Genomic DNA, 19,002 nt, shown 5'->3' on the forward strand with positions numbered 1-19,002 from the left:
TTCAATCACAAACTTACACATACAGGTTCTCAATCATACACTTACATTCATGCTCTCTCTCTCACAGGCAGGCTCTCAATCACAGACATACTCTCTTTCACATATACAGGCTCTCAATCATTCACATACATGCTATCTCTCACTCACACACACAGGATCTCAAACACACATGCTTGCTCGCTCATTCACTCTCTCTCTCCCCCACCCCCATCCCGGGAACTCGCGGCAGCAGCAGCCTCCTCCCAACGCTAACCTCCTTCATTTTCAGCCCTCGCGGAGGCGAAGGCGGAGTCCCATCGGCCTCGGTTGAAACTCTCCATTCTCCTCCGAGCCGCGCTGCAGTCTTCTTCCCGTCGGACACTAGCGTGGCCTCTTCTTCCCGCGCAGGCACCCGATGCTCACCACTTCCTCATCCGGGCCGCGGGAAGAAGAGGGCACCGGCGTGCTCTCTTCTTCCCGCGGCCGGAAGAGGAAGTGGTGAGCATCGGGTGCCTGCGCGGGAAGAAGAGGCCCGCGCAGGCCCGCACAGACACACGATGACTCCAGCGCTGGCACCCGGCTGACACCCGATGACTCCCGCGCAGGCACCCGGCTGACACCCGGCTGACTCCAGTCGTGCCGCTGCCGGCGTGCTCTCCTCCTCCCCCACGGCCCGGAAGAGGAAGTGGTGAGCATCGGGTGCCTGCGCGGAAGAAGAGACCACGCTAGTGTGGTCTCTTCTTCCCGCGCAGGCACCCGATGCTCTCCACTTCCTCTTCCGGGCCGCGGGGGGGGAGGAGAAGAGAGCACGCCGATGCCGCTGACTCCAGCTGTCCTGCCGCGTTCCGCCCGGGCTGACAGCATTTTAAGCCCGGGCGGCGGAGGACCGGGGAGCAGCTGGGTCAGCGAGGAACCACGAAGTGTGGCGACACTTGTCTGCGAGCCAGATGCAGCCCTCAAAAGAGCCATATCTGGCTTGCGAGCCATGGGTTCCCGACCCCTGCTCTAGAAGGAATATCATCTATGGAAGCCTCCAGAAATGAAGTTAAATTTGGGGATTCCTATTGCATAGTGTCTAATTCTTCTACCCCCTCTTGGGGTTGAATCCTTGATTTAGGAATATAATACAGTTTAGAGATACTTTTTTCATCAATATTTGAAATAGACAAAATTTCAATTAAATACTTAAGTAATTCAAATGCGGATAACAATCTGGATATCTGAAAATTAAGAAACCTTAAATTTCTAGCATGGTTTTCATTCTCTAACATTTCTAATTGCCGATGGATTATTAAGCTGTATGAATTATTGGCTGAGTATTTATAGCCTTACCATTTTCATCCATCAAATTTAATCTACTTGTATGTTGTTCTATTTTTCTATTAATCTCTACAATATCTTCCTTAAATTGCAATGTGGAATTTGTTAAGGTTTCTTTACATCAATAAGTACCTTCCAAATATCACTTAGGGTGACATTTTGTGGGTCTAATAACTCAATATTCGTATTTTCCCCAGACATCACTTCTTGAGTTGGTAATACACCCGGTCTATCTTGTAAACCCGCATTCTCTATATTTAATACATTGCGGGGGTTAACAGTATTTACTGGCCTCCCAGTCCCTTGTACCATATACTGCTGATTAGATATCGGTGTCTCCATCGACATCAGGGGTGACTGTAGCATGGCTGGACTCTCTGGTGAACCTGATGAGAAAGAAATTTCTGGTACTGTCCTGCACTTTCAATGCACTCATTTCAGGGGGGACCTTCCCGGTTCATTCCAATGCAGCATATATTGTTCTCATACCCAAAGGAGGAAAAGATCCTCTCAAGCCTGCCTCGTACCGCCCTATTTCTCTGCTTAATCAAGATTACAAATTATTAGCCAAAAGTTTAGCGGCGCGCTTGGCCACGGTGCTTCCCTCCTTAATTGCACCGAGCCAGGTGGGATTTGTAAGGAGACGATTTGGCCTCACTTAGATTTGGAAAACCCTGGCTGCAATGGCTTTTTGCAAACAAGCGGGAGAACCATACTTGGCAGTTTCAACGCTGAAAAGGCGTTTGATAAGAGTTGAATGGCAGTACCTGTTTCATGTACTGCATTATATGGAGTTCGCAGGATTCTTTGACGACGCCATTCATCTGTTGTACCAAGATCCCACTGCGCTCACTGTAGCCAATAATTCCACCTCAGATGTGCTCTCTATTGGCAGGGGTAAGAGGCAGAGTTGTCTGTTCTCCCCCCTCCTCTTCCTTCTACAATTCAAACCTTAATTGCAGGCTATCCAGCAGTGTAGAGCGGTGAAGGGCGTGAGATTCCACATGGAAATCTTTAAGTATGCTACTTCAGCAGATGACATTCTGGTATTTTTAACCGATCCCAGACGGTCCTGTCAGCAGTACTTTCTCTTTTCAGGGAGTTTGGAGCTTTTTCGGATCTCAAACTAAATGCTGAAAAGTCCTAGGCCATGGCATTTCCAGCCACTCTACAAGGGACGTGGGGGGACCCCTTTCCCCTAATGTGGGCAGCTACGGGCATTAAATACCTTGGGATATATATTGCCCCTTCGATCCCCAAACTCTATTCTCTCAATGTGTCGCGTCTCCTGTCCAACTCGAAAGCGACACTCCCTACCTAACAGTCCCTTCCTTTATCCTTGGCTGGCAGGGTTAACTTGTTCAAAATGGTGCTCCTACCTAAGTGGTTGTACCTGTTCCAGAACCTGCCCTTAATTCTTTGCCGTCGGGATCTATATGACCTTGAAAAGTACCTGTGTGCGATCTTCTGGCGCTGACGGAAAGCTCGGATCCCACTGAGTCGGTTCAAAGAGAAATGGGGCAGAGGGGGATTGGGGGTGCCAGACTTGCGCACATATAACTTAGCCAGCAATTTAAGGTTAGTGCGTGACTGGCTCTTGGGGGTTTCCCAATACATTGACCTCACGGCTGAGCAAACGCTAACGCTCCACTGGACTTGAGATATGCGCTGCAATCTGTGGGGGGGATCTATCGACTTATTCACCTGATTATAAATACTTTAACCTCCTCGGTAAGGACACTGTGGCGATTTCTCACTAAGAGATTGAATTTACCGCGCACCTGTGCCTATTTATTACCTTTGCAGGGAAATCGCGACTTCCTTCCTGGCTCCCAAACTAAGGGCTTTAGAGACTGGGGAACTCTAGGGATCACGCAATTAGGAAACGTCTGGATGAAGCGGGTAGCCTTCTCCCATTACATGAGATACAAGTGCAATATGGGTTAACAGGGCTACAAGTTTTCCCTTATTTACAACTGAAATATGTTCAGTCCTTGCAGACACCATCATTACAACCAGCAGTCTTTCGGGGCTTGGAGACCTTCTTTTTGCTGCTTAAGGATCATCCCCCTTATCTGTCTTTTTATTATAAATAGTTACACCACTGTTCACCACATGACCCTTTCACTTTAATACAGGAACAGTGGAACGCGGATGGGGTATTCAAGATGACAGAAGCTATGATTAAGTCCTGTTTCAGTTCTATTTCTAGTGTGTCATTTAACTTGTATTTTCGTGAAATGCAATATAAGTTCCTATGGCGGGCTTATATTTCCACTAAACTGGCTTATCATGCCAACTTGGTCCCTTCGCAGCTTTGCGAAGGGAGCAAGGGACCAATATCTGTCAGATATTTCACATGACGAAGTAGGGCGGATAGGCTGGGGGGTTGCTGGGCACTCTTCATCATATACGTTGCGCATTCGTTGCTGCTTCGCTTTACTTTTTTCTAACATGTATTTGGCTATGCACTCTTGTGTACTTTTCCGTCATTAGTTTGTTTGTTCAGTTGAAATTCAATAAAAATGTTTACACAAAAAAAAAAAAAATCAAAAGTGAAATAAGTTTCTCTAGAATTGAAATCTAATCCCTTCTTAGAAAGGGCGGTGGCACCAATTCTGCAGGTGTTGTAAGGTGGCGATCTATGCTCATATCCCTCCCCCTTTTTGTCCTTCCATCCCAGGAGAAAGAATTTAAAAGGAGAGCATCAGACTGAAGCAAAGGAAAATTCTGTTATGAGGAGACATCTGCAAACCAAGGAGAAACAGCTGGCACCAGAGTGCAGAGAATCAAGGGTGAGTGGTGGGATATTTGCATCTCTGTAAGGGGGTTACGCAGTGCAGGCAGCAGGGGTCCTTAAGTTGCTGTTGATAGGCAAAGTTATCAAAACTTGCAGCACAGTTTGGACACAGCTGTGCTGTTGTAGCTGAGTGTTTCTGTGCAAGGCTGGAGAAACTCTTGAGAACTGAAAATTCAGCAGCCGGCACCAGACTATTCAGAAGAACTTTTGGCTGCCGGCCGAGGAGAGCTGTCACTGTAGCAGAGTCGGGCTTGGGCTAAGGAGAGAGACTAAAGGCAGGGCTGGTCTTAGGGATATGCGGAGCCCAGGGTAAGCTATCCAGAGCGGGGGCCCCTTGAAATCTAATGGGGGGGGGGGTTCCATCATCATCTGATACCCAGCAAACGTAATACCTCTTGAGCTACCAATGAAAAGCCATGAGCTAAATACACAATGCATACATTAAAAAAAATCCCCTTTTCTCTCAAATTCTCTTGCCCTACCATTCCCAGGCCAGCAGCAGCCTGCTCTCTCTCTCTCTCATCACCCCTGCGAGACTACCCTGGCAGGGGAGGAGGTATACAAAATATTTTTTCTCTCCCCTCTCCCACCTGAAACATGATCACATGACCACCACCACCCTCCCCCTTCCCTCCCCAGACTCGACACCTGACCCCAGCCAGCAATCTCCCCTTTTCTTCCCTCTAGACTCCAACCAACCAACCGTCTTCTCCATCCTCTCCCCTCAAGATCTCAGTAAACAGCAACCCCCCAATACCTGTTAGTCTTCCTGTTTTGAAAGTGGTTCCTGTGCCTTCTGGCCTAACAATACTACCCGCACTTCTACAGTCCTCGCTGTTATGACTCCAGCAGGTTAACCTTGACCTGAGGACTCGGTGGTGGGTGGGGGGATGTTGTGCAGAGTTTATACGCAGTGTGGGAGCCTGACGTGCCATTTCAGCTGCTGCCTCTTTTACAGCCTGGGCCCGAGGACTCTGGGAAGGCTGATTGCAGCACCAGCTATTGCTGCTCTTTTTGGGGGAGCAGTTGATGACTTCTCCCTGTTGCATGTCCCCCTCAATTTTCATGGGGCATCAATCCAATTCCCCCAATCTGACCCCACCAAAGATGGTCCTGGATGAAGGGATAAAAACTTGTGGTGGGAAGAACAGCTGGAAAGTGATACAAGCCGGCTGATGGGATAGAAAGAGGAAAGCAGTGAAAGGGAGGGAACAAGTGGCTGAGGAGGAAAAACAGAAAGAAGAAATGGAGATGGAGGAAGCTGGAGGGGGAAAGAGGCTGAAGGAAGGGAAAAAAGAAAAATAATGGGAGAAAAAAAGGCAAAAGTAGTAAAATGCAAAATGAAAAAATAAAAATAAAACAAGCAAACTAAATGCAAAAAAAAAAAAAAACCACACACCAGGAAAGTTAAAAGAGCAAAAAGTAAATATATATATATATATTTTTTTTTTCCCTGAGGCTTAAAAAAAAGTATTTGGCTAGTGCCCATATTTTGTAAATATTTTTCCACCCTCACTTATGTGGTTGCATGAACAGCAGTAATCAGGTTGGCGAATGCCATTTTGTATTACTGCACTGATAGGGCAAGAGTTTCTGGGGATCTCTTCTGCCCTGTTTAGACCCCATGGATAGGTTAATAGGCTGGGGGGAGGGGAGAAGAGTCTGGGAGGTTATTTTGTGTGACAGGTGGGGCTTGATTTTAAAACAAAAACCAAAATGAACAAAATTTCATTTGCTTTTCTTTTCATTTTAAAAATTATATGAAACTTCAACAAACTTTGTGCAGAATTTGCAAACTGCCAAAATGAATGACATGAAAAATGTTCTGAATGTGTCAAATTTCAGTTCAGTTCGTTTGTAACAAACCGAACTAAAAATTGACATCCAATACACAACTCCAAAGGAGAGAAAGAGAAGCAGGGATCAGAGTGGGGGCAAAGGGGCATAAATATGCTATCCTGACATAGGAGCTAAAATGCCTAGTTATAGCTCTGTCTGTGTCCCTGCGTTTCTCCATTCGTGTTCCAGGCATGTACAGAAAATATTTAGCAACAATGGGCATTTTTTTTTTAATCCGTCCAGGTCCTCTCCTACTGACCTTCATCAAAACAAGTCCTACTTCTTGAATCTCCTGCAACAGTTCACATCATAGACAGACTTACCACTGCTCACCAACACCAGGCATCTGAAGTTTTAGGAAACTGCTCTAGGTATACATTTAGCCTCCCTGTATATATGAAAAGCTCCAAGTCTACTGGGATGTTAATTTTACTAATTTACATAACTAAGTAATTTCAGCTTGTCAGTGCTCAGCTTAGTCAGTCTGAGAGGTCGGTGTGAACCTTTTAAAACTCAGCTTGGTTCAATTTTATCAGATTAAAACACCCCCCCCTCCAAAAATAAAGTCTGACGAAATCAAAACAGGGTCAAACATCCATTCAAATTCCAGTTTCATCAAATCCACCAACATAAAAAAACCCTGCTGAAATTTCACAACGGATTTGTCACTCACACTATGAAATGGGCTGTCTCCATGAAATATTTGTTGGATTTTGTGAAGAGAGAACATGAGAAAAAGAGAAAAAAATAAGCTCGAGTGAGGGTTCCTTTTCATTCCTTGAGTGGGTTGATTGTTCTGTGTCTTTCTGTTTTGAACTATGGTGAAATTTGTTCTTACCTGTTAATTTCCTTTCCTTAAGTCCAGTTGGCTCAGTCTTTACCCCTGGGATTTCCCCGCACCTCAGTAGCAAAAAGACATATCTCCCTCTGACTTCACTCTTGTCTATAAGGGGAGAGTGGCCCTAGACTCTTGCCAGTAGTCCTCTGCTAGAGCTAGATCCCTCAAGGTTACTCCCTCCCTAGGGAGGATGATGAGAGAAAGAGAGCACCAGTTTAGCCAAGGCAGGCGTCTTGCCGCTATCAAAGAAGCTAGACCTGTAATGACCATATGCACCAAGTCACAGCTTGATTCAGCTAAAAATGCGGCTCCTGGTTCTATCGCTAGTCCGCTATCGGCTCCCACTCCTTGAGTCTCCTGAGAGGAATGCAAGCCTGCTCATGCCACCAAGCAGCAGCAAGAAGCTATTTGCAAATTCATTGCCATCGTTTCAAATGTCTGCTTGAGGATGGCCTCAATCCTTCAATCCTGGGCATCCTTCAGTGCTGCTCCCCACTTCGACCGGGATGGTGGTTTGCTTGGTGACAGTGCACACCAAGGTATCAATCTTCGAGAAACGCAACTGCTCCCTTGCCTTCGGATCCGAGGGATACAAGCCTGCCAAGGAACGCCCATCTTTAAAACTTGCTTCCAGAGCATTCCACTCAAGGTCAATTAACTCTTACACTGGTTCCAGGAGTGGAAAGAAACAGAATATCTTACACAAGGTAACCAAAATGGGATCTTTCTTTTCTAATCTCGTAGCATCACCCCTCCCCCCCCCCATCCGACTCATCAAGGGGTCCCCCCAAGGCTCCTCTCTCTCATCCACACTGTTTAACGTCTACCTCCTCCCTCTCTGCCAGCTTCTTACAGACCTAGGCCTCCCATATTTCCTATATGAGGACGATGTCCAAATTCTCATTCCCATCCAAAAATCGTTAGACAAAGCCATCAAAACATGGGAGAACTGCATTAGCTCAATAAACCACCTCCTTGCCAACCTTCACCTTGCTCTGAACACAACGAAAACAGAACTCATCCTCATCTAGCAACAAAACACCCTCAAGCACTTGACAGGCAAGAACCAACACACTACCGCTATCCCCTTCCAACTACACGCACATAGCCTGGGAGTCACCACCGATAGCCAACTTAACTTTAAAAAATTCATTAACACCACAATAAAAGAATCGTTCTTCAAGCTCCACATCCTTAAGAAAATTAAACCCCTCCTACACTTCAATGACTTTCAAACTGTCCTACAAGCTACCATCCTTACAAAAATTGACTATTGCAATTCAATCCTCCTAGGCCTCCCTGCTTCCCACATCAAACCCCTGCAAATACTACAAAATGCTACAGCCAGAATACTAACCAACACATGTAGAAATGAACCCATCACGCCAATCCTTAAAGAGTTACACTGGCTCCCAGTTTCATCCCGTATCCTCTACAAAAACGTATCCATTATACATAAATCCATCTATAACAGCAACATTTAAGTGGACCAACAACAAATTCTACTACATGCCTCTAAGCACCCCACCAGATCAGTATACAAAGGCACCCTTCACATCCCCCCACATAAGACCTATCGATTAACATCCACTAAACTGCGTGCATTCTCTATAGCAAGTCCCTCTCACTGGAACGCTATGCCAGCACACCTTCGACTTGAAACAAGCACTCAACAATTTAAAAAAAACTAAAAACTTGGCTTTTCAAACAAGCTTTCCCGGAATAACAAGATTAGCCCACTGCCCCAGCCCATGCCCTCCTTCAGTTATCGCCCTTCCCCCCCCCCCTCCATCCCTGCCTGTAAGCTTAGCTACCCTCCATACTTGTATAGTTTACCTGCAAAGTTATATCTACTTATGTATTAACCGTAATTTCTTGAACCCTCCTAAATATTATAGCTCCACATACTACTAAATGATCTGGAAAGGAATACGATGAGTGAGGTTATCAAATCTGCAGATGACACAAAATTATTCAGAGTAGTTAAATCACAAGCTGACCGTGATACATTGCAGGAGGACCTTGCAAGACTGGAAGATTGGGCATCCAAATGGCAGATGAAATTTAATGTGGACAAGTGCAAGGTGTTGCATATAGGGAAAAATAACCCTTGCTGTAGTTACATGATGTTAGGTTCCATATTAGGAGCTACCACCCAGGAAAAAGATCTAGGCATCATAGTGGATAATACTTTAAAATCGTTGGCTCAGTGTGCTGCAGCAGTCAAAAAAGCAAACAATGTTAGGAATTATTAGGAAGAGAATGGTTAATAAAACGGAAAATGTCATAATGCCTCTTTATCACTCCATGGTGAGACCACACCTTGAATACTGTGTACAATTCTGGTCGCCGCATCTCAAAAAAGATATAGTTGCGATGGAAAAGGTACAGAGAAGGGCAACGAAAATGATAAATGGGATGGAACAGCTCCCCTATGAGGAAAGGCTGAAGAGATTAGGGCTGTTCAGCTTGGAGAAGAGACGGCTGAGGGGGGATATGATAGAGATCTTTAAGATCATGAGAGGTCTTGAACGAGTAGATGTGACTCGGTTCTTTTCACTTTCGAATAATAGAAGGACTAGGGGGTATTCCATGAAGTTAGCAAGTAGCACATTTAAGACTAATCAGAGAAAATTCTTTTTCACTCAATGCTCAATAAAGCTCTGGAATTTGTTGCCAGAGGATGTGGTTAGTGCAGCTAGTATAGCTGGGTTCAAAAAAGGTTTGGATAAGTTCTTGGAGGAGAAGTCCATTAACGGCTATTAATCAAGTTTACTTAGGGAATAGCCACTTCTATTAATTGCATCAGTAGCATGGGTTCTTCTTAAGTGTTTGGGTAATTGCCAGGTTCTTGTGGCCTGGTTTGGCCTCTGTTGGATACAGGATGCTGGGCTTAATGTACCCTTGGTCTGACCCAGCATGCAATTTCTTATGTTCCTCCAAGTTCTGCCCTCACCCTGCTTACCCCACGTGTAAACTATAACCACAACTCCATGTTTTGCTTATATTTATTATCTGCAATACTTGAATTTTCCAAAGCTTGTTTATATAACTTCTGTAAACTCTCCAAGTTCTGCCTTTCCCCATGTTCAAAGTATTTTCCATGCTGTTACAAGTTACATGTAAACCAATATGATGTTTCGACGAATACCACTATATAAAAAACTTTAAATAAATAATAAATAACAGACCTGACAACTCATCCTTCTGAGAAAAGCAGGGCAAATTCCGCTCCAAGTCCAGCGGAATTTGTCCCTCTTCTATAGGTGTGGAATTTGAGTGATCACCAGAATTGTCTGACGGGTCATGATCCTCATCCTCCTCTACCTCACCAGGGAGAGCCTCTTTACGATGTTTGCCCAACTTGGACGCCAAGTGGGAAGATCTATGACGTGTCCCCTCTTTATAGGGCTGCTTAGTCTCCACTGGATGCCCTTTCAGAAAGGCCAGTAACCTCTGGAAAAACCCCACCCAGGAGGAGAATGAATACATACCAGGACCCATAGGACCGAACATGGAACTCTCTCAACCCTCCCCGGGGATGTCCCTCCCATCGGTAACAAGAGAGGGGAACTGTCCATCGCATCACCTCTTGTGTCCCCCCCCTCCACAGAGTCCTCCACTGGCAGGGGTGATGTCTCAATGGTGGCAAAATATTTGAGAGGCAAATCACCTTGAGCCTCCAGATGGTGCTGGCACAGGCAAAAGTGAGAGCGATGCTAGATTGCCCTTATATGGCAAGTCATACAAGTAGAAAGGTGTTTAGAATTTTTAGCCACCGAGGTCATTATCTGTCATGAAAATGACACTCTCCTTCCACACGGTCTCCTGCATGCACATCAATGCATGCGCAGATGTCAGTTTACTCTGTCTCCATCTGCTGGTAGGAATGATTGGTTGGCCTGCCTGAGTGCAGAGGAAAGTATTTTTTCACTCTGTGCACAACAAAGCTTTGGAATTTATTGTCAGAGGATGTGGTCAAGGCAACTAGCATAGCTGGCTTTAAAAAAGGTTTGAACAAGTTCCTGGAAGAAAGGTCCATACACAATTATTAGCCAGCTAGACTCAGGGAAAACTATCACTTATCCCTGGGAGTAACAGACAAGGAAGATATTTGCTGGATAATTTCTGGTGATCTGGATTGGCAACTGTCAGAGGCAGAATACTGGCCTCGATGGACCCTTTTGTCTTACCCAGCAAGGCACATTTTATGTTCCTATGTTGTTACTCAATTTGTGGCTATTAGAGCTGTATCTGGCAGGCTGGCATGCATTTGGGGTACATGAGTACATGCTTCCATGTCTAGGGATGCTGGATAGTGTCTAGCTCTCCCACTCAGCACATGATCGCTGGGGTTTCCAGGCAGAGCACAGGAAGTACCATGTGCAGCTGTGGCCCTGGAGGCTGGGGGAGCGACGACTGCCGAGCTGACAAGGCTCGGGGGATGCAGCTGGCAGGCTGCTCACATGGACTCTTGAGCATGGGACTGCCGCAGGCCTGCAAACCAGGAGAAATGCTTCAGGGTATGGAGAGGCAAGACTGGTCCCAGGGAAGAGAGATGTGCTGGAGATCTGGGAGCAGGGGGACGTGATCCAAGTCTCTGTGGAGGAGGGGAATAACAAATTGAGATGTGACCTGGGCCTGTTTAAGAGGGGTGCGGGGTAAGGAGCAGTGAGGGGATGCTTGAGCTTAGCCTGCAGGAGAGGAGAGCTGGTCAGGAAGAGGTGAGGGGGAACATGAGAGGCAGAGGAACTGGGAGGGGAGCAGAGCAGGCAGGGTGAGAAAGTAGTGAGGAGAGCAGGTTAGGAAGGACTGGAACAGACAAAGGAGTATAAAGCTCCCAGCCCCCAAATATAAGCCAAAACATTACATAGACAGCAATGAGGGAGGGGGAAGAAAATAGGAAGGAGAAAGGAGGAAGAAAAGATTAAGAGAAAGGGGGAAAGAGTGTGAGCGATATGAATTGGCCAGGATGGACTGGAAGGGAGAGAGATTGTGTTGAGACAGGTTGTGGGAAGGGAGGTACAGACTGGCGAGGATGAACAGGGGTTGAGGAGAAGAGAGAGACAGGTGGGGCTTTCAGTGCTTTCCTAGCTCTTCTTTTGGACACATTAAGACCTCCAGTAACTGCACTGGTTGCTCCTCTCTTTACCTTAAATATGGCCTGACTAGTGATACCCAACACCTTTTGGCTGGGGGTTGGGTAATTTGTGTTGAGCTGAACACCTCTAAATCATTCTGAAAAGTTGGCTGTAATAGAGGTTACAATGAATTCAATGTTCATTTGAATTATATGTTCCTCCTATGCATGTAATTAATTTTGTCAATGTGTCTCCTGTTTTGTAGCAGAAAATCATCCAATCTCCTTGAGGAAAAAAGAAATATACTGAAATCTTCTAATTCTCAACTGATCACTATGAGCACCGCCCCAAACAAGGGAAACAAGATTATTGCCTATGAGTTTCCTGATTTCCAAGGGCAGTGCAGAGAGTTCACATCTGATGTTACCAATCTAAGAGATGTTGATTTTGGTGACTGCATCTCCTCCCTGGAAGTCATTGGGCAGCCGTGGATTGCCTATGAAGATCCAGATTTTGGTGGATGGCTGCGAGAGTATGAAGAAGGCAAATACCCGAATATTGAAATGCAAGATAAAATCTCTTCACTGAGGCTGATCACCGATGACCTGAGAAACCCTCAGATTACACTCTATCAGAATCCAAACTTCCAGGGCAAAAGCAAATCATTTACAATGGAGACCAACTTGAAATACGGTGATTTCAATGACATTGCTTCTTCTCATACTGTTCGGAGAGGTGCCTGGATCCTATATGAGCAGCCAAACAAAAAAGGCCAGCGAACACTGGCTCGGTCTGGGGAAGATTTGGAAGATTATAGCAAAATTAGATTTAGATTTAACAACAACGTATCTTACATCCGGCCTCTGCGTGCTGGACGTCCCATTGTGACATCCAAGGTGCTTTGGGCTCAGATGAAGAAGGAAAATGAGATTTGCTCCTTACTTGATGAGATTATTGGGGTGAATAAAACTGATTTTGAGCAGGAGTTCACCAGCTCTCGTTCCAGAGAGTACGAGTCATCTGTCACTTATAATTTTAAATTTAGTAACATCACTAACATCGAGACTGGGGCACATTTTACAATTCAACTAATTGCATCTCTAAGCACCAAAATTTCAAATTACTTAACTGTCGAAAGAGGGCAATCAGAGACCTCCACCAAGAAAGATAAACTGGAGCTCAACATATTAACCAAGGTCCCACCCCACACCAAAATGACCGTTAGAGTAATAAGGAAGGAGTGCACCATGATTGTGCCAGTGGAGCTCACTGTTGAGCAGAATGAGAAGACGACAACTGAGTACGGAGAACTGAGGTGTGAGATGGGGAACATCATCACTACTGAATATGAATCAGCAAAGGTTTAGGCTATGCCAGGGACTGCAGCACAGATTTCACTCAGCTTTAACTCAAATCACAGGCAGAAAATGCTCCAGCCTGAGAAGTTACTACTAATGAACTGCAGGATGGTTCTGAAAATAACTGAAAATCCAGAAAGTTGACAAAATTATTATGTCCCTCCCATGTATTTTAAAACGAGCCTGTAAAAACCAGGAAACTGCGCTTTTGAACAGGGGAATTTTCAGGAGCCTTTGTTGAAGAATATGAGGACCTTGCAGCCAGTTTTTAAAAGGGAAACTCCATGAACTTTGCATCTGCTGATTCTGCCAGAGGTGGAACAGGGACAAAACACCTTTCAGCTGTTTAAAAACACAACTGTATGCCATGTCATGCATCCGACTTACAGGAACGCCTTTCTAACATCCTCCTACAAGCCCAGGTGCTGTGAAGGCCCGCGTTGACTTTCAGCTGCTCGGAGGGAGGATGCTTTCACCTGGCGGACATCCAAGCAGGCAACTGCTCACTTACCTGGATGAATCCCTTGGAAAATTCTTCTCACCAAGTGCAATTTTCAAATCCACTTAAGTAACTATTTACCCATATTAACTGGCCTCTCTGGATCTCGCCCTCTCCAGAATGGCTTACAGTATGCTTTGGCTTCTATATTGCATGGACTTTTATCCAGAATGAGGGACTGCATCCCGGCATGGGGGGAGAGGGGAAAGAGCACTCGCACATGCTGTTATTTTACACCCCTCCTCTCTCAACAACCTGTGCAGACAGCAAGGGAGAAGTGCAGGGCTGCTTTTTGCATGCAGAATTTACGCTACAAGGATACTTTCTCTTGGAAAATTAGCTACAAAGTGCACGCATGAAGACTGGGTGTGTACTTTCCCACTATTTGTGCTATTTAAATTCCAAACTGCTTCCACAATGTATTGCCCATGAGTGTAGTTCTTGTAGCTCAACGGTCCTGGAGTCTTTGTGGGATGTGATACTTTTTAAAAGACAGAGACCCACCCCTGAAGGAGGGACTGGTATAATCTCAGAGGCCCCTGTGCCAAAGCCTCATTTAAAATATTGAGAATATCATTTCTAATGAATTGATTATTCACTGGTTTCAATCACTGGCAATGCATTCATTGCCTGTAAAATTTGTTAAAAATCTGTACTGTGCTCCTTTCTGTACTATTGAAAATTCTTGCTTCCTAGGTGTGAGGCTGCTGGATTAAGGATTGCAAATGCTTTCTCAGCACTACACAGATTGGAGGTGTCAGCCATGCTCATGCAGAGAAGTAGGGGGATGGTGGGGCAGTGTCCTGCTGGATGATTGAAAGATCTCTGCCATCTATAAAGCTACAGATGCTGTGCTGCAGATTAACTAATCCAGAAATCTTCTATTATTCTGTTCTTTGCTTTAGATCCTGAACTCATAACTAATAAAGAAATTGAATCAGATGTCATAAATTGTATACTGTATAATTTTATTCTTACCTTCACTTTATAACCTTTAAGAACGTGAAACGTGAACTTAGAAAAAAGGAACCTGAAACGTGAACTTAGAAAAAAGGAACAGAAACTGGCGAAGGAACCCCTCTTCTTCTAACCTCTCTGCCTTTAAATCGCACATGCACAAATACAGGATCGTCATTCTTCAGACAAAAAGAGACTTCTATTCTCAAAAAATCAATCACTTCTTCTACGACCCAAAAGCCCTTTTCTCCCTAGTCTCATCACTGACCAAACCACCAACCTCAACTATTCCAGAGGACAAAGCTGAGTCAAAAGCCACCGAACTTGCCACATACTTCAAAAACAAAATAATCAACTTACTTGCTTCCCGTACAGTTAACACTGTTCCTACTCAGCACCAGCCATGCCCATCGACTCGGTCTTTCAGCTCTAGTAATTCCCAAGCTCCCTCATCCTCCTCACGACTAACGACATGCTTAGAGGATTTCGATCTCACATCCCCCCTAGAGATAGAAAACCTTCTAAGAAAGCTCAAGCCATCCTTTCATCCACTTGATGCGATCCCAGCGAACCTTCTTATAGCAAGCGCCAAAGACGTCGCTAAACCTATCACCCAGATCATCAACGCCTCTCTATCTCAGGGCCTGGTCCCAGACCCCCTCAAACTTGCCATCTTAAAACCCTTATTGAAAAAACCTAATCTCTCTACAGATAACCCAGCCAACTTTCGCCCGATTGCCAATCTTCCGCTCATTGCTAAAATCCTGGAGAGAAAAGTCAAACAACTCTCTGAATTCCTTGACAATAACAATATCCTCTCCCCAACACAACTTGGCTTTCAAAAATCCCGTAGTACCGAAACTCTTCTTCTATCTCTGTCAGACAACATCCTCATGAATCTTGAAAACAAACAGCCCTGCCTACTCAACCTCCTCGACTTCTCGGCCGCCTTTGACACGGTCAATCATGACTGTCTCATCGAAAGACTATCAGAGATCGGCATCAAAAACAAAGCCCTAAACTGGTTCAAATCTTTCCTCCAGAACAGAAACTATAAAGTCAAGATCAACAACAAGGAATCACTACCGTTCAGCTCCACACTAGGGGTCCCTCAAGGTTCATCGCTATCCCCCACTTTATTCAACATCTATCTCCTCCCACTTTGTCATCTTCTATCTGATCTAAATTTAATCCATTTCTTATATGCAGATGAGTCCAAATCCTTATCCTGATCACTGAGTCACTGCACAAAACCATACTTTTTTGGAACTCCTGCCTTCTCTCCATTAATAACCTCCTGACAGACCTGAACTTAATACTCAACGCCGACAAGACAGAGTTTCTCCTGATCACTCAAGACGGTAACCTTCCACTATTCAATTCTCACCCTTCACAGCTCCCAGTTTTCTCCCCTCGAGTCAGAAATCTTGGAGTCGTCACGGATAACCAACTAAATTACTCAGGTTTCATCAACACTGCGGTAAAAGAGTGCTACTACAAACTCCAAGTTCTAAAAAGGCTTCGACCCCTCCTCCATTTCCACGATTTCAGATCAGTGTTACAATCAATCATTTTCTCGAAAATCGATTATTGTAACTCTTTGCTTCACGGCCTTCCCATCAACACCCTAAAGCCTCTTCAACTTTTACAGAACGCAACAGCAAGATGTCTCACAAAATCCAACAAAAGAGACCACATAACACCGATCCTAAAGAAGCTCCACTGGCTCCCAGTCAAATTCAGAATACTATACAAACTTTTATCAATCACCCACAAAGCTATTTTCAACAACACTCCACTGGACCTTAAAATTCCTCTTCAACTTCACACTTCAACCCGCCCTATAAGATTAGCACAAAAAGGCACTCTACACGCTCCTCCCATTAAATCATCCTTAAGGAAAAGAGCTCTATCTGCTGCAGGCCCCAAACAGTGGAACTTGCTTCCTCCCGAGCTCAGGCTGATTCACTGCCCTACCAATTTCAAGAAGAGACTCTAGACATGGCTATTCGTTCAAGCCTACCAACAATTTTCTTGAGTCTTCCACAGCTTCCACCAACCGTCACAGATTATAGCCTCCACAGACTGCCACAGACTATAGCCTCCACAGACTGCCACAAACTTTCCACAGTCTGCCACAGACTTTCACAACCCTTGACCTAAGCTTATATTCTCCCAGCCACAGTAGCTCTTCCCCTCCCTCCATTACTTAATTCCCTCCTATTGTAACCTTACCCTATCCAATCGCTGTAATTGCTAACATTGCTCTCATCCCAGTTATGTTCACATTTTTCTCTTCCCAGTTATGTTCTCCAAGTTGTTCACATCCTTGTTCATTGTAAGACATATATTTGCCAGTATGTTCTATTATTATGATGTAAACCGGAATGATAAGTAACCCTGTTACTTGAAATTCGGTATAAAAAAAAGTTATAAATAAATAGTTATAAATAAGAGTAATTTTCAAAAGCTTTTCCACAGGTAAACCATGCATAAGAACATAAGATATGCCATAGTGGGTCAGATCAAGAGTCCATCCAGCCCAGTATCCTGTTTCCAACAGTGGCCATTCCAAGTCACAGGTACCTGGCAAGTCCCCAAACATTAGCTAAATCACAAGCTACTATTGCTTATTTATTACCGTAATAGTTTATGGATTTTTCCTCTAGGGGAACTTATCCAAACCTTTTGTAAACTCAGTTACACTAACTGCTGTAACCACATCCACTGGCAATTAATTCCAGAGCTTAACTATATGGGTTGAGTGAAAAAGAATTTTCTTTGATTTGTTTTAAATGAGCTACTTGCTAACTTCATGGAATGCCCCCTGATCCTTCTATTATCTGAGACAGTAAATAACAGATTTACATTGACTCATTCAAGTCCATTCATTATTTTGTAGACTTCTATCATATCCCCATTCAGTCGTCTCTTCTCCAAACTGAACAGCCTTAACGTCTTTAGTCTTTCCTCATAGGAAGCTGTTCCATGCCCCTTGTCATTTTGGTCGCCGTTCTCTGCACTTTCTCCAGTGCAGTTATATCCTTTTTGAGATGCGGTGACCAGAATTGCTCACAGTATTCAAGATGTGGTCTCACCACGCAGCAATACAGAGGCATTATGACATCCATCCTTATATTTGCCATTCCCTTTCTAATAATTCCTAGCATTGTTTGCTTTTTTGATCGCCACAGCACACTGAGCTGACGATTTCAATGTATTATCCACTATGATGCCTAGATCTCTTTCCTGGGTAGTAACTCCTAAGGTAGAGCCTAACATTGTGTAGCTACAGCAAGGGTTATTGCACCATATATGCATCACTTTGCACTTATCCACATTAAATTTCATCTGCCATTTGGAAGCCCAATCTTCCAGTCTGACAAGGTCCTCCCACAATTTATCACAATCCACTTGAGATTTAACTACTCTGCATAATTTTGTGTCATCTGCAAATCTGATCACCTCAATCATTGTACCCCTTTCCAGATCATTTAAAAATATATTAAAAAAGACTGGTCCAAGTACAGATCCCTGAAGCACTCCACAGTTTACCTTTTTCCACTGTGAAAACTTTCAATTTAATCCTACTCTCTTTTTCCTTTCTTTTAACCAAATTGCAATCCACAAAAGGACATCACCTACTACCCCATGAATTTTTAGTTTTCTTAGAAGCTTCTCATGCAGGACTTTGTCGAACGCCTTCTGAAAATCCAAATGTACCACATCTTCCGGTTCACATTTGTCCACATATTAATTCAACCCTTCAAAAAAGTGTAGATCTGTGAGGCAAGACTTCCCTTGGGTAAATCTATGTTGACTGTTTACCATCAAACCACGTCTATTTAAATGTTTTTGTGATTGTATTCTTTATAACCGTTTCCATGATTTTCCCCGGCACTGAAGTCAGGCTCACTGGTCTACAGTTTCCCGGATCACCCCTGGAGCCGTTTTTAAATATAGGGGTTACATTGGTCATCTTTCAATCTTCAGGTGCATCGGATGATTTTAATGAAATGTTACAAATTAATTGAAATAGGTCTGAAATTTCATTTTTTAGTTCTTTCAGAACCTATCATCCAGTCCAGGTTATTTACTACTATTCAGTTTGTCAGTCAGGCCTACCACATCTTCCAGGTTCAACATGACTTGGTTCAATTCATCTGAATCATCACCCATAAAAACCTTCACAAGAACGGATATCTTTCCAATATCCTTTTCAGTAATCACCAAAGCAAAGAAATCATTTAATCTTTCCACGATGGCCTTATCTTCTCTAAGTGCCCCTTTTACCTTTTGATCATCCAACAGACTCCTTCGCAGGCTTTCTG

General features: G+C 44.3%; 2 protein-coding genes across 9 annotated transcripts in view; one reads left to right on the forward strand and one right to left on the reverse strand.

Annotated features, from left to right (window-relative positions):
• LOC115083952 (trichohyalin-like) overlaps positions 1-19,002 on the reverse strand; it is a 242,508-nt gene that overhangs the window by 145,696 nt on the left and 77,810 nt on the right. The window lies entirely within an intron of this gene.
• The window catches only part of LOC115083965 (epidermal differentiation-specific protein-like), an 83,353-nt gene continuing 68,349 nt past the window's right edge, over positions 3,999-19,002 (forward strand). The window contains exons 1-3 of one of the 3 annotated variants that reach the window (XR_003854432.1): positions 3,999-4,094; positions 6,182-6,309; positions 12,123-12,400. The gene's annotated coding sequence lies outside the window, so the exon portion shown is untranslated. Of the gene's footprint in view, positions 4,095-6,181; positions 6,310-12,122; positions 12,412-19,002 lie in introns of those variants that run through there. The other 2 variants (XR_003854431.1, XM_029588149.1) reach the window with 2 other exon arrangements.

The sequence above is a fragment of the Rhinatrema bivittatum genome, chromosome 2 (genome assembly GCF_901001135.1).
Source record: "Rhinatrema bivittatum chromosome 2, aRhiBiv1.1, whole genome shotgun sequence".
NCBI classification, from domain to species: Eukaryota; Metazoa; Chordata; class Amphibia; order Gymnophiona; family Rhinatrematidae; genus Rhinatrema; species Rhinatrema bivittatum.